Source organism: Erythrolamprus reginae, chromosome 8 (assembly GCF_031021105.1).
Source record: "Erythrolamprus reginae isolate rEryReg1 chromosome 8, rEryReg1.hap1, whole genome shotgun sequence".
Classification (NCBI taxonomy): domain Eukaryota; kingdom Metazoa; phylum Chordata; class Lepidosauria; order Squamata; family Dipsadidae; genus Erythrolamprus; species Erythrolamprus reginae.
The window spans coordinates 42091454-42112592 of NC_091957.1; positions in this window are offsets into that span (position 1 = coordinate 42091454).

Consider the following 21139-nt stretch of genomic DNA (forward strand, 5'->3'; position numbering starts at 1 on the left):
CTCAATTCAGACAATCACTTTACTATTGTTCGGATGTACTTTTCATAGCACAAAATACATTAATCAGGGCTGTGATTCCCGGAAACCTCAGTCGGCACTCAAATACCCCCGAAACCTTTGATTTATTGGATCTGGGACCTGTTCTGGTAAGTCTCACATTGGGCACATAGAAAATAGCAATAGCACTTAAGACCTACGTACTACCCCATAGCACTTTGCGGCACTCAATTTACAGAGTCAGCCTCTTGCCCTCAACAATCTGGGTCCTCATTTTATCAACTTCGGAGGGATGGAAGGCTGAGTCAACCTTGAACTTCAATACTGCAACACTGCATTCTAACAACTGTGCCACCGGGACACCTAAGAGCAATAGCCCTTAAAATTATACACTGCTTCACAGTGCCTTACAGCCCTCTCTAAGCGGTTTACATAGAGTCAGCCTATTGCCCACAACATTCTGGGTCCTCATTTCAAAAACCCCAGGAAGAAGAAAGGCTGAGTCAACTTTGAGGCAGTCAGGATCGGGTTGTGGGCAGAGTTTTACTGCAATACTGAATTTTAGTGTGTGTGAGAGAGAGGGGGGGGAAGAGAGAGGGAATTTCTTTTTATGTCCTTGGTAAAACTTTTAATTAACATTTATGAAAGAAAAGTACAGGATTTCAAACCGAGACCCCCAACTCCAAAAGGGCAGCTCTTTCTAACATCAGAGATCAGAGGTGATATTCTCCCGGTTCGGACTGGTTTGGGCGAACTGGTCATGGTGACTGCAAGTGGGCCTGCCATCTTATTTAGCTACATTTTTCATCCTAGATAGTGTTGGGCAAACCGAACTCGCACAATTCGGCTACATACCAAATTTTGTGCCGTTCGTGACACTGAACCCAAACACCGTTGGGTTCGCCCATCACTAATCCTAGACACATGCACGGAAGGCACATGTGTGAGTAAAGCACATGCATGGGTGGTTGTGCGCATGTGCATGCTCATATTTGCAAACCTGTAGAGAAGGTAAGTTAATACCATGCCAGAATAGGTAGGTAGGTAGGTAGGTAGGTAGGGAGAGAGGGAGAGAGAGATAATAGATAGATAGATAGATAGATAGATAGATAGATAGATAGATAGATAGATAGATAGATAGATAGATAGATGGTGTTCTGCCGGTGTGTCCCAACCGCCCGTAATTACAGTATAATTAGTCCAAAAAGACACACACCACCCGATAGAAGGAAAACCAAAAATCTTTATCAACAGAAAAGCAGAAAAAACTCCCTTTTTAAATGTCAAAGGGATTTTCTGGTACACACAAGGCACAGGTTAAATGCAATCCAATTTCTCACCCAGTAACTGGGAAATTGAGTCCAATTCCAAAAGTCCAGAAAGTCCACACACAGTCTTGAGACAGGAAAACAGCAAAACCACGATCTTGACGAACTATGAATCAGATAAACTGCCACGAGGCTAAACCAGCACGCTGCTCTTTTTATCTGTAGCTCTAATTACAGCAGCCCCACCCAACCATAGGTGGCCTCACTTATCTCCTGTAATAACCCTTCAGTTGTTCTCTCCTATGCATCACTCTACACATGTGTGGGTTCGTCATAAGTTCTTGTTCAGAATCCAGGGATGATAAGGATGATTGATCTCCTCCTGAGCTGTCTGCCAAACTCCCCTGCCACTCACGCTTCCTTCATCAGAGGAGACTTCGTCGGGAGATTCTATCGGGAGCAAAACAGGCCTGTGGCATGTGGATGTTTCCCCCACCTCCACCTCCACATTCCTTGGGGCAGGAGCTGGGCCAGAGCCAACCACAACAGATAGATAGATAGATAGATAGATAGATAGATAGATAGATAGATAGATAGATAGATAGATAGATAGATAGATAGATGAGAGAGAAGGGGGGAGGGAGAAGCTAGCATTTTGGTAATGTTATTACACCGCTACTTCTTGGATAAGTGCATATTTTTGACAAAAGTGGCATATGCTTGCATATGAATAAAACAATAGTTCTAAAGAAAGAGCTTTTTTTAATCTCCCTTTCAAGATGCTGCTCCTGTTTTTTGCTAAGAGAGGAGCAGACGAGGGATCCATATAAGAGCACAGCCGAGAGATGTGACATCTGCTACAGTTACTGGTGCAGGGATAGTTGGAGACATATAAATTTAAGGAAAGCCGCACACCAAAAAAACCCCAAAGCAGCATCTGCCCTAAAGACAAAACAAAACAGTTTTCTCTTAAATTGCAGAGAAGTCTCTGATCTCCCACTGAAAACTGCCCTTGCTGGTGACAGCCACAACAAAACAAAGGTACAAAGCTTACCGAACTCCATCTGCCACTTGGATTTGATTTTTATAAAAAAGATGCAAACAAATGATGGAAAGTTGATTAGGGGTCTGCAGGGGAAAGCAGACGATGAATGGTTGTCGGAATTGGGGATGCTTAGTCTAACGAAGAGAAGGACTAGAGGCAACATGATAATAACGATCAGTTTCTAATCACAATTCAAAGTGTTGGTTATGACCTATAAAGTCCTTCATGGCACCGGATCAGATTATCTCAGGGACCGCCTTCTGCTGCACGAATCCCAGCGACCAGTTAGGTCCCACAGAGTGGATCTTCTCCGGGTCCTGTCAACTAAAGAATGTCGCTTGGCGGGACCCAGGGGAAGAGCCTTCTCTGTGGCGGCCCTGGCCCTCTAGAACCAACTCCCCCCCAAAGATTAGAATTGCCTCCACCCTCCTTGCCTTTCGTAAGCTGCTTAAAACCCACCTCTTCCGTCAGGCATGGGGGAATTGAGACCCTCTTCCCCCTAGGCCTTTACAATTCTATGCATGGTATGTATGTATGTATGTTTGGTTTTTTATATTAATGGGTTTTTAATTGTTTTTAACATCAGACTACTATTGTACACTGCTTTATTGTTGCTGTTAGCTGCCCCGAGTCTCCGGAGAGGGGCGGCATACAAATCCAATAGATAGATAGATAGATAGATAGATAGATAGATAGATAGATAGATAGATAGATAGATAGATAGATAGATAAATAGATAGATAAATAGATAGATAAATAAATAAATAATAAAGCCCCACATGGCATTGGACAAGATTACATACGGGACCACCTTCTGCTGCATGAGTTTTTAAAAAGAGACTGGACACCCACTTGACTGAAATAGTATAGGTCCGTGATGGCAAACCTATGGCACGGGGGCCAGAGGTGGCACACGGAGCCATATCCGCTGGCACGCAAGCTGTTGCCCTAGATCAGCTCCAACGTGCATGTGTGGGGGCCACCTGATTTTTGGCTCTCACAGAGGCTCTGGGAGGGCATTTTTGGCTTTCAAAGAGCCTCCGGGGGGGGGCGGAGATGGAGGAGGGTGTTTTTACCCTCACCTGGCTCCAGGGAAACCTTTGGAGCCTGGGGAGGGTGAAACATGAGCCTACTGGGCCCAACAGAAGTTGGGAAACAGGCCATTTCCAGCCTCCAGTGGACCTCCGGAGGGCAGGGAAAGCTGTTTTTGACCTCCCAAGCATTGAATTATGGGTGTGGGCACTCATGTATGTGCGATAGCGCACCCCACGCTCTTTCAGCACCCAAGGAAAAAAATGTTCAACATCACTGGTATAGATTCTCCCGCTTTATTTATTTATTTTATTTATTTTATTCTTTGTCCAATATACAATACATATGAAAGAGAATAGACATTAAGTAATATATATAAAGATTGAAAGTAAGAAAGAAGAGAAGTAGAAGGAAAGGAGAGAAAATATATGATATATGAGATAAGGAAAGACAATTGGACAGGGGATGATAGGCACATCAGTGCACTTATGTACGCCCCTTACTGGCCTCTTAGGAACCTGGAGAGGTCAATCGTGGAGAGTCTTAGGGAGAAATGTTGGGGGCTGGGGGCTGACACCACTGAGTCCGGCAATGAGTTCCACGCTTCGACAACTCGATTGTTAAAGTCATATTTTTTACAGTCAAGTTTGGAGTGGTTAATATTAAGTTTGAATCTGTTGCGTACTCTTGTGTTGTTGCTGTTGAAGCTGAAGTAGTCGTTGACCGGAAGGATGTTGCAGCATATGATCTTGTGGGCAATACTTAAATCGTGTTTTAGGCGCCGCAGTTCTAAGCTTTCAAGATCCAGGATAGCAGAGGGCTGGACTACAAGATCTGCAAAGTCCCTTCCGTTCCATTCTATAATTCTACCTCTGATATTCTGCGTTCTGTATACCATGTGCTACGAAGGAATGAGAGATTTCAGCGGAACGAAGACACACTGTCTGAGCATACTGTAGCAAAAAAAAACCCACTTTGTTTTTCCTTCTCTTTCTCCAAGAACCCAGTCTCAAGAGATCTCAGCTATAGACTGAAAGCTGACTCTATAGACAATTATGAATGACTGAATCTGGAGAGGTGAGGGAATATTTATTGTAAAATGTTATAAAGCTTGTTGAGAATCTTTTGAATAAAAGGGCTGCTTTAAAGAGAAGAAAAGAGGAGAAGGAAGAGGAGAGGGACAAATAGAAGCAAAAGAAAAGGCAGAATTAGAACGATAGCAGGGTTCCAATATCTCACAAAGGAGAGGGAGTCAGGCTATTCTCCAAAGCCCCTGAAGGCAGAACAAGAAGCAATGGGTGGAAATGAATCAAGGGGAGAAGCAACTTAGAACTAAGGAGAAATTTCCTGACTGAACAATTAATCAGTGGAACAACTTGCCTCCAGAAGTTGTGAAAGCTCCAACACTGGAAGTTTTTAAGAAGAGATTGGATAACTATTTGTCTGAAGTGGTGTAGGATTTCGTCCCTAAGCAGAGGCCTAAAAGACCAGCAAACTCCCTTCCAACTATGTTCATTGTATTAAGAAAAGTAATAGGAATGATCAAAGCAGCAACAGAAGTTGTAAAGTAACACAAGGGAAAATGATTTCTTCCTGCCCAAACCAAATAACAATGCAGATTTTATTTTAAATGCATCCTCATAAGAGCCAAGGTGGAGCAGTGGGTAGAGTGCAGTACTGCAGGCCACTAAAGCTGACTGCTAGATCTGCAGGTCAGCGGTTCAAATCTCATCACCGGCTCAAGGTTGACTCAGCCTTCCATCCTTCCAAGGTGGGTAAAATGAGAAGCCGGATTGTGGGGGCAATAGGCTGGCTCTGTGAAAAAGTGCTATTGCTAACATGTTATAAGCCGCCCTGAGTCTAAGGAGAAGGGCGGCATGAATAAAATAAATAAATAAATAAATAAATAAATAGAATAAATAATAAATAATCTTAACTATTAATGTAGTTTGCATAGTATGAGGAGGACCAAGTCTCTTGGTGCATCTTCGCCATATTTCTGCATTTTTGTCCTTTTTATACATGGCATCTGTTGTGATTCAGCCTGAGGCTCCTCAGGGACCGGCTGCGTCTCTGCTGGATCCAGGCCCGGAGGAGGAGGACAGTGAACAGGAGGGGGAGGACCAGGCAGACGGGGGAGAGGAACGTCAGGAAGAGGAGGAGCGGGAGCAGCCTGAGAGCCCCGGGGGGGGGGGGCTCTCCCCAGCCAGTAGCCTGGCTTCATTGGATGAGGAAGCACAGGCTATAATTGACATGAGACAGAGACGTGCAGCTCAGAGACGGACCAATTAGAAAGATATTGGCATCACTGAATTGGCAACAGCTGGGTTTGGGTGTGGTTCTCCTCAGCAGGGTTTAAAAGGCAGGCCAGCCCTTTTAGCCATGTGGAGCGTTATCAACTTGAAAGTTCTGTGACCCTGCTTTGCTTCTCGGCGTCTATGATCTTGGCTTGTGGCCTAGAAGACTGGAAGACTTGGGGGAGGCGTATGTTTGTTATCTCCAGCATTGTTTTTGACAGCAAGAATCCTGTTTTACTTCATGGTCTTCGTGAAACATCTTTGAAGTTTCACCGTGTTCCTGTGTGTAAGGACATTTTCTGTTACCTGTGTTTGCTTTGAATTCTATAAACTGCCTGTGATTTTTTACCAGTGTGTCTGGATTCTCTTTTTTGGTTGGTGTTTGCTGGAGGGACCCAGACAGAACAGCATCCATTGCAACAATGGAAGGGGTGGGGGAAAGGTTCCAGGTTTAGCTCCTTTGAAACAGGAGATTCAAACAACGAGAGAATTATGAAAAGGAACCACAGTGGAAAACTACTGTCTCTAGTCTAAACCATTGCTTAACATTGCAATAGGATGTTTCATATAAAAGGTCACAGAAGACACACATTCTCTGAAACCAGAGCATTGCCAATGTAGTCACTCTGTGAGACAAAAGCTATGTTCTACTAAAACTCTCCCTGTCCTGACCTTTCATGTGTACATCATAGAGCAACAGTTTTATGAAGCAGGGTACCTCAAATGGGTTAACCGGCAGAATGTGTCCAAAATCTGGCATCTGTAACTCCTGTTACGGAGTGAAATTCGGGGAGGTTGTGGTTGCTTTGGTGCTACTAGCTGCTGCTGTGGTCATTTCCAACCTTCTGTGACCATTTCCCAGCCATTCTTGCATTCCCAACCATGGAAGGGAAGGGAAGCTTAATGGGAAATAGTCTTAATTGAATTAGAAAGTATCACACACATACAATTAAGATTTAAAACACTGCTGGTATTTTAAGGTAATTGCATCCAATTGCATCTAACTGGACTATTCTGGAACACAATGGATTTTATTTATTTTATTTATTTATTGGATTTGTATGCCGCCCCTCTCGGCAGACTTGGAGTGGCTAACAACAATGATAAAAAACAACATGTAACAATCCAATTTAATAAAACAACTAAAAACCCTTATTATAAAATCCAAACATACACACAAACATACCATACATAACTTGTAATGGCCTAGGGGAAGGAATATCCTAACTCCCCCATGCCTGGCGACAAAGGTGGGTCTTGAGTAATTTGCGAAGGACAAGGAGGTGGGGGCCATTCTAATCTCTGGGGGGAGTTGATTCCAGAGGGCCGGGGCCACCACAGAGAAGGCTCTTCCCCTGGGGCCCGCCAAACAACATTGTTTGGTCGACGGGACCTGGAGAAGGCCAACTCTGTGGGACCTTATCGGCCGCTGGGATTCGTGCGGTAGAAGGCGGTTCCAGATGTATTCTGGCCCAATGCCATGTAGGGTTTTAAAGGTCATTACCAACACTTTGAATTGTGACCAGAAACCGATCGGCAGCCAGTGCAGGCCGCGGAGTGTTGCAGAAACGTGGGCGAATCTAGGAAGCCCCATGATGGCTCTCGCGGCCGCATTCTGTACGATCTGAAGTTTCTGAACACTTTTCAAAGGTAGCCCCATGTAGAGAGCATTGCAGTAATCGAACCTCGAGGTGATGAGGGCATGAGTGACCGTGAGCAATGACTCCCTATCCAAATAGGGCCGCAACTGGTGCACTAGGCAAACCTGGGCAAACGCCCTCCTCGCCACAGCCGAAAGATGATGTTCCAATGTCAGCTGTGGATCGAGGAGGACACCCATCCAGGCCCCAACAGCCTCCAGGCACCGGCACATCACTTCCACTGCTTCATTGACTGGACTGCTCTATCATTGTCAACCAGGTGCCTTGATCTGCTCGGGAGGCAGGAAGTCCAACAGGTGTGCAACCAGGAAGTATCTTTAGCATATGTCAGAACAGAATTTGACAAAACTTTGAGCTATGGGGTGTGATGGGACAGGAAAAGGGAAATGGAAAGGGGAAGCTTGGCATGCAGTTTTCTTACTATTATTTCCATATTACGGTAACTTTTTGCAAACATGGGTTCCCTAATATATGCAGGTCTGTATGTGTGGTTTTCAATTGCATTCCACAGCTCAACCTCTAGTAAAGTATAGAGGTTGGTGAATAACTGCTATGGTTGGTGAATCATTTCCCAATGTGTGAATTCCCTATGCACACTGAAAAAAAAGCTAATTTTGCTAGGAGAGTCATGGGCTGGCTCTTTGCACTTGATGCAAACACATTCACAAGCATCTGATGTAAGTGATGAAATGCTCCCTAGATCTTCTAAAGATGCCGCAAATTCAGTATGTAGGAGCCAAAGCAGATCTGAGATTATTAAAAGGAAGCAGGTGGATTATTTTAAACAAATTTCCCTCTGGGCTGAGATCTAGATACAGGTAGACTTATGACAATGATGGTGGAATTTTTTTTCCTCCAGTGCTGAAAGAGCATGCCCACACCCATAAGTCAATGCCTGGGGTGGGTGAAAACAGCTTCCCCCACCCTCTGGAGGCCTTCTGGAGGCTGGAAACGGCTTGTTTCCTAACTTCTGGTGGGCCCAGTCGGCCCATGTTTCACCCTCCCCAGGCTTCAAAGGCTTCCCTGGAGCCAAGGGAATGTGAAAATGTCCTCCCTCATCCCCCAGGGGCTCTTTGGAAGCCAAAAATGCCCCCTCCCAGAGCCTCTGTGCAAGCCAAAAATCAGCTGGCCAGCACACACATGCACGTTGGAGCTGAGCTAGGACAATGGCTTGTGTGCCAGCAGATATGGCTTCGCATACACATTCTTAGCGAAGATAATCTCTTTTCCTTAACTCAATTGACACATTCAATGCATACATACAATACAATTGACGCATACAATGCATACATACATTACAATTGATGCATACAATGCATACCTACAACACAATTGACGCATTCAATACATACATACAATACGCTCCAAGGTTGAGTTAATACAATAACTTCAATCTGGTTCGCGGGTTAACTCATTTTCTGGACTTGCACAGCAGTCGACGCCATGAAAATGAACACTAACCAAAGTCAGCATCCTGTAGAAATGCCAGGTCTCCAGTTAATATGCTCACACATCCTATGCAAAGATAATTTTCTTGGCTAAGGTAATCTCTTATCTCCTCAGAGTTTTTCTGAGTCTTTTTGGAATGCCTGACACTGAAACGTAACCTCTTATATAGGCAAAGGACATACTCCTTGACTTACAACAGTTCATTGAGTGACCCTTCAAAGTTACAACGGCGCTGAAAAAAAGTGCCGTTATGACCGTTTTTCCCACTTACGACCATTGCAGTATCCTCAGGGCCACGTGATCAAAATTCGGATGCTCAGCAATTGGTTCATATTTAGGATGGCTACAGTATCCCATGGGCACATCATTCCACTTTTGCGACCTTCTGACAAACAGAGTCAATGGGGAAACCAGATATCCATGTTACTAAACAACTGCAGTGGCTCACTTAACAATTGTGGCAAGAAAGGTTTTAAAAGTGGAGGAAACTCAGTAAACAACTGTCTCATTGAGCAGCAGAAATTTGGGGTTGTAAGTTGAGACTCCCTGAGATATGCACGTGCAACCATATTGAAGGGCGCATGAGGCATTGCCCTATGTCAGTTCCAGCGCATGTGTATGCTAGACAGCTGATGTTTGGCCTTGGGGAAGGTCATTTCGTCCTCCAGAGGCTTCAGGGAAGCTTCCAGCATTAAGATTTTTAAGATTTGAGACTTAATTGGATTTGTATGCCGCCCCTCTCCGAGGATTCGGGGCGGCTCACAGCATGTACAGAAAAAACAGGAAACAGTAATAACAATCCAATTAATAGTACACAGTACATTAAAATTCAAAGTGTTGGTAATGACCTATAAAGCCCTACATGGCATCGGACCAGAATACCTTTGGGACCATCTTCTGCCACATAAATCCCAGCGGCCGATTAGGTCCCACAGAGTTAGCCTTTTCTGGGTCCTGTTGACTAAGCAATGCCGTCTGGCGGGACCCAGGGGAAGAGCCTTCTCTGTGGTGGCCCCAGTCCTCTGGAATCAACTCCCCTCGGAGATTAGAACTGCCCCTACCCTCCTCGCTTTTCGCAAGTTGTTGAAAACCCACCTATGTCGCCAGGCATGAGGAAATTGATATACCCCCTAGCTTTTATGATTTATGTATGGTTTGATTGGGTTGTGTGATTATTTTAATGACAAGGTTTTTTAATTGTTTTTTTAAGTATTGGATTTGTATGCTGTTTATTATTGGAGCCGCTCCGGGTCTCCGGAGAGGGGCGGCATACAAATCTAAATAATAATAATAATAATAATAATAATAATAATAATAATAATATTATTATTATTATTAAAAACGATCTTTAAACATTCTAATTTAAAAAAATATCAATACAATTCATTCAACAATCATCCTCGAAACATTCATTGGTCAGGGGAGAAGATCTGAGGAATCCCAGACCTGGCGGCAAAGATGAGTTTTTAAACTCTTTCGGAAGGCGAGGAGGGTGGAGGCAGTACGAATCTCCCCGGGGAAGCTGATTCCAGGGCTGATTCAGGCCTGCCACACCATTAAATGTGGCAGGCCTTAAGATACAAGCCCCCATCAAATGGTTTTAAGGCCTGACAGCTACCTTAATTATTGCTTTATCCATTGTCTAAACCCTCCTCCCAACCCTTTGTCTTCTTCTTCTTCTCTTGGGATGTGAAAAGAGAGACTGCTTGAAGTCAGACGAACTCCTAAAAGCTGCTCAGCCCAAACACTGTTGATGATTTTTTTTTTTTTGCGTTGTTATTCTGGAGTCACGATTTCTATTCTGCTCCTCCTCTCGAGGGAGCAGCTGGCCTATTTATTGTTTTAAGCAACAGATCTCTTTACACAGACACACAAAATTGATAGAAATCGCTACAGACGGTCCTTGACTTACAAGACTTACTGTATAGTGCAGTACTGCAGGTTACTTCTGCTGCCAGCAATTTTAGGAGTTCGAATCTCACCAGGCTCAAGGTTGACTCAGCCTTCCATCCTTCCAAAGTGGGTCAAAGGAGGACCCAGATTGTTGGGGGCGAAGAGACTGACTCTGATTCTACAAAAAAAATTACTACCACACTGTGGGCGTGGCTTATTTTGTGGGTGCTGCTTGCCAGCCATGTGACCACGTGGGAGTGGCTTGATGATCATGTGACCAGGGGGTGGCTTAAAGGTCATGTGACTGGCTTAAAGGTGGACAACTTGACGTCACTCACGTCAAAGGTTAGGGTTAGGGTGCCTGGCCTCTCCTCAAAGAGATACAATTTCCTTCTCTATTTACTATTACTGAACATCCAAAATATATTATTTAATTCTATGTATATATGCCATATGCCAAATACATATTACATATACATATATGCCAAATACATATTACTCACAGGCACACAAAAATATACATTATCTACTATATAAACTGTATGTGCATGTACACGCACACATATGCACGCACAGCTCTTCTAAAATTATACACATTCAACCTCATTTACTGCAATAGGAAAAACATACCCAGAGCCCAGAAGGGAAAAAAAGAACAAAAAATCAATTTTTTTCTACTGGTTCTGTGTACCTGACCAAAATTTTTCTACCAGTACTGCGTACCTGACCGTTCCCATAGGAGCCCATCACTGCATATGCACCAAGACTAATTCCTTGTATGTCCAATCACACTTGGGAATAACAATTATTATCCTATTCCATTCTTCTTTGCAACTTGCGGACTATGAGATATTTGCATGCTGCCAATGAATCATTCCGGCAAACTCTCAAAGAGAAATAGGTGGGCATGTATTGAGTGGCATTTTATTTTATTTATTCATTTGTCCAATACACAAATACATAGGAAGAAAAATAGACATGTGATAATATAAAAGAGGGTGAAAGTGGGCTTAGGGGAGAGGATATATGAAAGAAAGAGAATATATAAGATAGGTGAAAGAGAGGAAAGACAATTGGACAGGGGACGAAAGGCACTCCAGTGCACTTATGTATGCCCCTTACTGGCCTCTTAGGAACCTGGAGAGGTCAATCATGGAGAGTCTAAGGGAGAAGTGTTGGGGGTTAGGGGTTGACACAATTGAGTCCGGTAATGAGCATCTCTCACAACAGAACAGCTGAAGATGATAGTGAAAACCACAATGGCACCAATTGATGTAAAGGGTCTCTAAGCCAGGGGCAAAGGTGGTATTCCACTGGTTTGGACCGGTTTGGATGAACTGGTAGCAGTGACTGCGGGTGGGCCTGGCCACCTGCTCCCCCCCAGATGTAATGCCATGTTTTCAAGACTGTGCGGAGGTGACACACACTCACATTTGCAAACTGATAGGAAAGGGGTTATTTAACAAGATTTGGTTCAGAAGCTGCTCAAAGGCTTTCCTTCAAGCAAAGAAATGAGCAAAGAAATTTACCCTCTGTAATTGACCATGATTGATATCGATTTGCCCTGAACAAATAGCCCCCCAGATATGCTGGACAACAACATCAATTATCTTCAATCAAGCGGTGCCTTTTTAGAAAGCTTCCCTAAGATTTTCCAGAAAAATAAGACAGCGAGAATCTTGGATTATTGCTTTGCTGAGAGCAACAAATTAGTCAAAGGGAATGCTTAATTCGAGCCGACGTTCCATAAACAATAATTACAATGATGTTAGATTTAACAGATTAACAGAGTTGGAAGGGACCTTAGAGGTCATCTACTCCAACCCCCCTCCACCCAAGCAGGAGACTCTCCATCTTTTCTGAGAAATGGAAGTCCAATCTCTTTTTGAAAGTCTCAAGTGATGAAGCTCCCACAACTTCTGAAGGCAACATCTGTTCCATTGGTTGATTGTTCTCACTGTTAGAAAGTTCCTCCTTATTTCCAGAATGAATCTTTTCTTGATCAGTTTCCATCCAGCTTCTTAAGTAGAAAAGTTTGTAAGAAGAAGCAATTTTCCCCATGGGAATCAATGTAAAAGCAAATAATGTGTGCGATTGGGGAAACCACAGTGGGGGTGGAGGCCCTGTTTCCTCCCAGGAGATTCCTAGAGAGGCCCCATGGAGGCTTTTTCCTCCTTTTCTGGCCCTATTTCCTCCCAGGAGATTCCTAGAGAGGCCCCATGGAGGCTTTTTCCTCCTTTTCTGGCCCTATTTCCTCCAAGGAGATTCCTAGAGAGGCCCCATGGAGGCTTTTTCCTCCTTTTCTAGCCCTATTTCCTCCAAGGAGATTCCTAGAGAGGCCCCACAGAGGCTTCTACCCGCCTTTTCTTGCCCTGTTTCCTCCCAGGAGATTCCTACAGAGGCCCCACAGAGGCTTCTCCCTGCCTTTTCCGGTTACAGTTTTGGAGGCTCGGGTTTGTAAGTGGAAAATAGTTCTTGAGAAGAGGCAAAAAAATCTCGAACACACGGTTCTTAACTAGAAACGTTCATAAGTAGAGGCGTTCTTAGGCAGATATACCACTGTATTCTGTCATGCTTCTTTTAGAATTGCATGACAACGTTCTAAGAACACATACTGAAAGATAAAAGCAAGATGATATGTACATTGCCTCGGTATTCATTTGTTCAATGTGACTTGAACAACCTCAAAATTGTAATATGTCTCCAAGCCTCTCCAAACCTCCCAGAAAAGACCTTAGATGACTAATATGTACCTTATTCTCCAAAATAATTCAAAGATTTAGTATTCAATTTCTTTGAACATGCCTGAAGCTTTTCAACACTCAGCTATATGCTGAGAATTGAATAATGTAGCCCAGCTGGTCAACAACAAGATTTGACTAAAAGCCCATCCATCTTAGCTTAGAAATAGCCATGGTAATAATAGCAGCAGGGAGATATCCACAATTCCTATTTAACAGTACTAAAAAATCTTTCACAAAGAAGAGCCGTGGTTTTTTAAAAATAATAATAATCCCAGCAATTTTAACTCTAGTCTTTTCACCGATACCAATAAACTTTCTCATTTATTGGATGTTGCATTCACAAACCACGGGTCAAAGAATTTCGATCATCATCAAATCCTTCCTTGCTTTCCCATGGTCCTAATTTCATGGATATTAACAGCCGTCTGTGCTCATAATCTATTTTCATTTTGCTCTATTTTGCATGGCTATTAGACTCCATTCTTAATTTTGTAGAGGCCTTGATTCCTTTTACTGCTTATGGCCATGGCACAAATTTAGTACTCACCATGCTGGCAATTGCTCTGTGATAATTCTCTGGTATTCAGAAACATTACTTTCCACTAATGGCACTGGTTGGGTTTCTCCTGGATTGAATAACACCTTTACATGTGCTAATTAGATGTAGGAATTCACGTGAGTTGTGACTGATTGATTAGATTAGATTTATTGGATTTATATGCCGCCCCTCTCTGCAAACTCGGGGCGGCTCACAACAATAATAAAAACAGTACATAGTAACAAATCCAATGCCCACCAATCTAATTACAATTTTAAGTTAAAAAATTCATAAAACAATCCCAATATATATAAAAAACAGGCACACAGTCAATCAATCAAACGGCAAAACAACATGGGCAAGGGGGAGATGATTTAGTTCCCCCATGCCTGACGACAGAGGTGGGTTTTAAGGAGTTTACGAAAGGCAGGGAGGGTGGGGGCAATCCTAATCTCAGGGGGGAGCTGGTTCCAGAGGGTCGGAGCCCCCACAGAGAAGGCTCTTCCCCTAGGTCCCGCTAGACGACATTGTTTAGTCGACGGGACCCGAAGAAGGCCGACTCTGTGGGACCTAACCGGTCGTTGGGATTCGTGCGGCAGGAGGTGGTCCCGAAGATTGACAATCTTTATGTGCTTCAGGGTGTATTAATAAAAGGATCTCCAACCTTGGCCACAACTTTACGACTTGTGGACTTCAACTTCCAGAATTCTTCACCCAGCCAACAAGTCATGCAAGTTGTGGCCAAGGTTAGGGGACCTCTATATTAATGTATTTAAGAAGTACAGTTGTACCTCTACTTAAGAACTTAATTTGTTCCGTGACCAGGTTCTTAAGTAGAAACGTTTGTAAGTAGAAGCAATTTTTCCCATAGGAATCAATATAAAAGCAAATAATGCGTGCAAACCCATTAGGAAAGAAATAAAAGCTCAGAATTTGGGTGGGAGGAGGAGGAGGAAGAAGAAGAGAAGGAGGACAGTCGCTGCAGAAAGAAGAAGGTGAGGTGAGGTGAATCAAAAAAATCCAAAACTTCCAGAGGGACTCTGAGGCAGTGAGGAGGAGCATGCGCCTCCAATACACCTGGCGCGAAGCTGCCTCCCATACACTGCGCCAGAGAGAGAAACCCAGGGGGAATGGCAGGAAACTGGCTGGGCCTTCGTGCCGCTCTCAAATTTCCTGGGAAATTTTTCTGGGCTCGGGTTCTTAAGTAGAAAATGGTTCTTAAGAAGAATCAAAAAAATCTTGAACACCCGCTTCTTATCTAGAAAAGTTTTTAAGTAGAGTCGTTCTTAGGTAGAGGTACCACTGTAGTCCCAAAGATGTTTTTTTCAAGAGGCAACTGGACATCCTGCAGGTTTTTTGAAGGTGTTTTGCTTCTCATTCTTGGATGAGAAGTGAAGCGTCTTCAAAGAAAAACAGGAAGTCCAGTTGCCTCTTGAAAAAGCACCTTTGGGACAACCATAACACTGGATGAGTGAGAATCTCCATAGACAGTTATTTAAGAAGTGCTACATTGGGTAAGGTGGTTCTCATAATTTATTAAGACAAACCCAGACAAACCAGATGTGATGGATTGTGTCTACAGAGAGTGAGGTGGACCACAGTGAAGCAGCAGTTCTCCAAGAAGAAGCTTATCTCAAGGAGGTGGGTGAGACAAGAGATAAGAAACAGTTGGATATGAGACAGAGGGAAAGAGTTAGGATAGCAGATAACAGATAACATTATGTGAGTAGTAAGTATTTAGTCTGGCAAGATCCTGTCTATCAAGTGTGAGCAAATAAAAAACTGAACTCTGGATGGGATTGTTTTATACTGTTCTTGGACTAAGACAACCACATTTATGGCTTAGATTATTAGGTGAATCTAGCAAATTAAATGGTAGCTAAAACATAACCTAGGTAGTTTTTCCAAGGTCCTTTATGGCTTCACGTCTTACGGGACTCAGTCACCATTTCAGCTGAAAACATCAGAGAAGAGCCATGTAAACCATCCATCAGCTTGTAAGCCCAGGAAAAGGTATTCCCAGGTTTGATCAGAATAACCAAAATCGTTACATCCGTATAATGGAAGCTCTTTCCCAACACACATTTATACACTTTCACAATGCACACACAAAAGGGTAGAGCTTGAACCGCAATGCTAGTTTCATTTTTGTCTTCATCCAGGTGGGGGTTTATTTATTTATTTATTATTTAGATTTGTATGCCGCCCCTCTCCGAAGACTCGGGGCGGCTCACAACAGAGTAAAACAAATCATAAATAATCCGAGTAAGTTTAAAATATTTAAAGATTTAAAAACCCCATATACTAACAGACACACACACAAGCATACCATGTATAAATTAAACATGCCCAGGGGGAGATGTTTCAATTCCCCCATGCCTGACGTTCCTTATCTTTGGCATTACCAGTGCACTCTTGGAGACTGGTGCGGGAGCGCTTCTGCCGTGGGCACACACGCATGTCAGTGTGAGATTCGGCTTCTGCGCATGTGCTGCAAGCAAAAATCCCATGCGAGTATGTTCGCACATGCGAGATTTTGCCAATTTTCAGTGGTTTTTTGCTTCTGTGTGTGCTGCCTGGCTAATCGCAATTAGCCACCTATGAGTTCAGAATGATTTCAAACACATGGCAATGAAATCCAGAAAGTCTCTTTTATATTCAGAGGCTAAGATGCCTGTTTGAAAAGCACAAAAACCAATTATTGTTTTATTAGTCCCAAGAGGTGACAGTTACTCACACCAACAGTTCATTTGACGTTGAGGCATGTGCCAGAGCAGAGAAGTAATTTATGGATCAATAAAGCCAGAGTTTCACACTCCAATCCTCACAGCCTTTTCCGGCTTGAGTCAAAGTTCACAGGAATCCCGAAACAGAGAGCAAAAAAACACTGCTCAAATCTTCTTTCTTTCCCTTCCCAAAACGCTAACGATAAATGCCCACGCCCAGCACTCCAAACCTCCCTTATTTATCAGAGCTTCAAAAGTGTAATTAACTGCTGAACAGCTGCTCTCCATTATCTGTTTTGGTGCTGCGCAACTGTTCCTCCTTCCCAAGATCCTGTGCACACAGGGATTCAAGATAGGGTCATCCATGACGTCTTCCCCTTCTGAGTCCAAGGACTCTCTAGCTGGGGAACTAGCTGGTGGGCTGGCTGCACCCATTCCCCTGTCTGACTCTTCCCCCACACTGTCTGCCTCTGATTGTGACTCAACTTCACTGTCCGAGGCAGCTGGCAACCAGACAGGTCTTCTACAAACAGAGGACTCCCACAGATCCACATCCAAATCCCCAGCTACAGGAGCTGTTCTAGAGCCAACCACAACACTGTGCATGTACAGAAGCAAAGAGATTGTCAAAAATCAATGAAATCTCAGACAAGTAAGCATCCTCGCGCGAGAGTTCGCTCGCGGCGCATGCACAGAAGTCAAATCTCATGCAGGAGCACACGTAGGCGTGATGGGGACTATAACCATTTTTCATCCTGATGACCCTCACAACATCCTCATGGTCATGTGACCAAGGTTTGGATGCTTGGCAACTGATTCATATTTATGACAGTTGCAGTGACCCATAATAATCAGGTTATTAACTTAACCACTGCAATAAGTCTCTTAACAACAGTGGCAAGACAAGTCATAAAATGGGGCAAACCTCACTTTGTCTCGCTTAACAATATAGATTGTGGACTCAGTTATGACCGTAAGTTGAGGACTACGTATATTATTTTCTTCTAGACTCTTTTAATAGCATACGATTTAATACGCAGCCTGAATTAAGATCTTCCTAATCGCTTAAAACAGTTAAAAGCAACTTAGCAAAACATCCATTCTTTTTATTGCAGGTACCTTCAAAAATGTTTCATTGATAGAGAGGAGTAATGAATGTGCATTATTAGCTAGAGAAAGGTTTTAAATCATTCCCTGGACAGATTATGATTAAGTGGGGAATGGCAGCAGGAATTTTTTTTCTTCTTCTTCTTATAGTTAGACGGAAACAAAAGAATTATTACCCCAAACATTTCTCATTGAATGTTCAAATAGCATTAAATGCATTAAATACAATTGTCTTCCAGAAAATGTAGCTAGGAAACTCCCACTGTTTTTATATACTGTATTTTTGGAGTATAAGACGCACCTTTTTATCCCCCAAAAGCGGGTGAAAACTTTGATGCGCCTTATACACTGAATGCAGCCCCTAGCCACACCCATTCTTTGGTCTCTGCCTGCCAGCAATTTTCCTCCTTGCAGCAAACAGCAGCAGAGCCTGCTTAGCACAAGTAGCTGATCTGCCTCCTCAGCTGATTCATTAAAATTGCTGGCCAGCCCATGTGCTAAAATGAAAGTGAAACTAAAGCTGCATGCAGGCAAATTGCTGCAGCGAGAGGCAAAGGGTGAAACTGGCTGTTTGTTTTTTGCTGCGAGGAGGTAAGTCAATAACTATAAATGTATTTATTTATTTATTAGATTTGTATGCCGCCCCTTTCCGTAGACTCGGGGCGGCTCACAACACAATAAAAACAGTTTATAACAAATCTAATAATTTACAATATAAAATATTAAAAAACCCCATTATTAAACAGACATACACACAAGCATACCACACATAAATTGTATAGGCCCGGGGGAGATATCTCAGTTCCCTCATGCCTGACGACAAAGGTGGGTTTTAAGGAGTTTGCGAAGGGTGAGGAGGGTAGGGGCAGTTCCAATCTCTGGGGGGAGCTGGTTCCAGAGAGTCGGGGCCGCCACAGAGAAGGCTCTTCCCCTGGGGCCTGCCAACCGACATTGTTTAGTTGACAGGACCCGGAGAAGGCCCATTCTGTGGGACCTAATCGGTCGCTGGGATTCGTGTGGCAGAAGGCGGTCTCGGAAATATTCTGGTCCGATGCCATGAAGGGCTTTAGATGTCATAACCAACACTTTGAATTGTGACCGGAAATTGATCGGAAACCAATGCAGACTGCAGAGTGTTGGTGTGACATGCCTGTAGAACGTTCAAATTATTAGATTTATTTTTAAAGACTGCTTTATTATTAACTTAACAAAATGAAGAAGCTTTTTAAAATGAATGCTTGATCTGAAGAGGCCCAGTGCTATTGTATCTTCCTTTAAATAGCAGAGAACACTTCCAAAAAACCACATCAACTTTAAAGATCTGTAAAAGTATAATCTGAAATGTAACAGTGTCCTGTTTTACTATTAAGATAAGGCAGCTGAGTTAAACCTTCACTTAGTCATGTTTGGAGTAGATCTATTTATACTGTCATAATGTACATTTCTTCAATTTGTTTTGCTATTTCTATGTGTCAGACACACATCTATCTCTGTCCGTCTGTGTCTGTCTGTCTGTCTGTCCATCCGTCCATCCGTCTGTCCATCTATCCATCTATCCATCCATCCATCTAATTTATATGCTGCCCAAAGACTCTGGGTGGCCCACAAAAAATAAAAACAATATTTAAAAGAACAATTTAAAAACCAATTACAAAACCCTAGTAAAAGCCATATATATCTCTCTATGTCTTTCATGGCCAGATCTGATGGTATCTCACTTATTATCCTCAGGCCTGCTGGAAAAGCCAGGTCTTTAGAGCTTTGCAGAAGGCCAGTAGGGTAGGGAGGGTACAGTTCTCCAGGGGCAGCTGGTTGCAGAGAACTGGAGCTGCCACAGAGAAGACCCTTCCCTGCAGCCCTGCCTATTGGCATTGTTTGGTTGACGGGACCTGGAGAAGGCCAGCCCTGTGAGCCCTTGTCGGTCACAAGGAGGTATACGGTAGGATATATGCCCAGAAATACACAGCAGACAGTGTATATCATCTGTGCTGTTTGCTGTTTGGCAAATTGCTGGGAGGCAGAGGCCTTTTTTCCTTGTTTTCCTCCCCTAAAACTAAGGTGCACTTTATACTCCAAAAAATACGGTATCTTCAAAAGGAGAGCTGCGACAAAGCAGAGAAGACATCTTAAGAAACAGACAATTCGTGGGGAAACCAAGTATTTCACTGAGATACGACTGAGGAAATTTCCAGGCCTTGCACCCTGAACTGATTCATATTTAGTGTCAAGAAGCTGTTCTGCCGAATGTGTCGGTTAAACAAATGGAACAGCCAAGCCTCCCCACACAAAGCGAGCTGTCCTACATTATTGTCACCTCCATTATTTAACATCTTTTTTTCCCTCGTTCACAAGTCTGGAAATGTATTAAGCTGTAACTGTAAATGAATGGGAAGTCTCCGGGGATGGGGGAGGCAAAAAAATCATTTTTTTTAAAATGGCCTATTTCAAATTCTAGTCTCTAGATCATAAATGCTGTTTTCTGGGAGATGGATTTGTTTGTTTGTTTGTTAGTTCATCTGTTTGTTTTAATTTGAACAGCCTCAGGCGATCCGGATTGGAATTGCGTCGGTAGGCCTTTCCTTGTTGTTGTTGTTGTTTTTGTTATTATTATTATTATTATTATTATGTCAGTACAACACAGCAAATGAGATCACTATGCTGGATTTCGTATTTCATCACCAGTCGGGCGCTTCCCAAGCACCTAGGACTGCGTGATGTAGCGGCGAATTATGTTTGCCGATCCCAGTAAAGCGGCCTTTTGCAATTGACAGATGGAGATTTTGTCAATACCGATGGTTTTCAAATGTCCGCTGAGATCTTTTAGCACTGCGCCCAGCGTGCCAAGTACCACTGGGACCACTTTCACTGGCTTATGCCAGAGTCGTTGCAGCTCGATATTTAGATCTTCGTATTTCACTAATTTCTCTAGCTGCTTCTCCTCTATTATTATTATTATTATTATTATTATTATTATTATTATTATTATTATTTATTAGATTTGTATGCCGCCCCTCTCCATAGACTCGGGGTGTTTCACAACAATAATAACACAATGTATAACAAATCTAATAATTAAAAATCACTAAAAAACTCTTATTAAAAAAAATCGCCGACTGGTGATGAAGTTAAGGACGGGATTCTCAACGGGGAATCTGTAAAGGAGCAAGACATAGCAGAGGAAGACTGAGGGCGACAGAAAAAAAACTTAGGGAAACGTTTAGAAGTGGCTGGGGAATTCTGGGAGCTGAAGTTCATATACCTTAAAGTTGTCAAGTTTGAGGGGAAATATGGCTTCCAAGGCATGCCCATATTTCATCATCACTCCGGGGACTGCATTGGCTGCCGAACAGTTTCCGGACACAATTCAGTGTTGGTTATGACC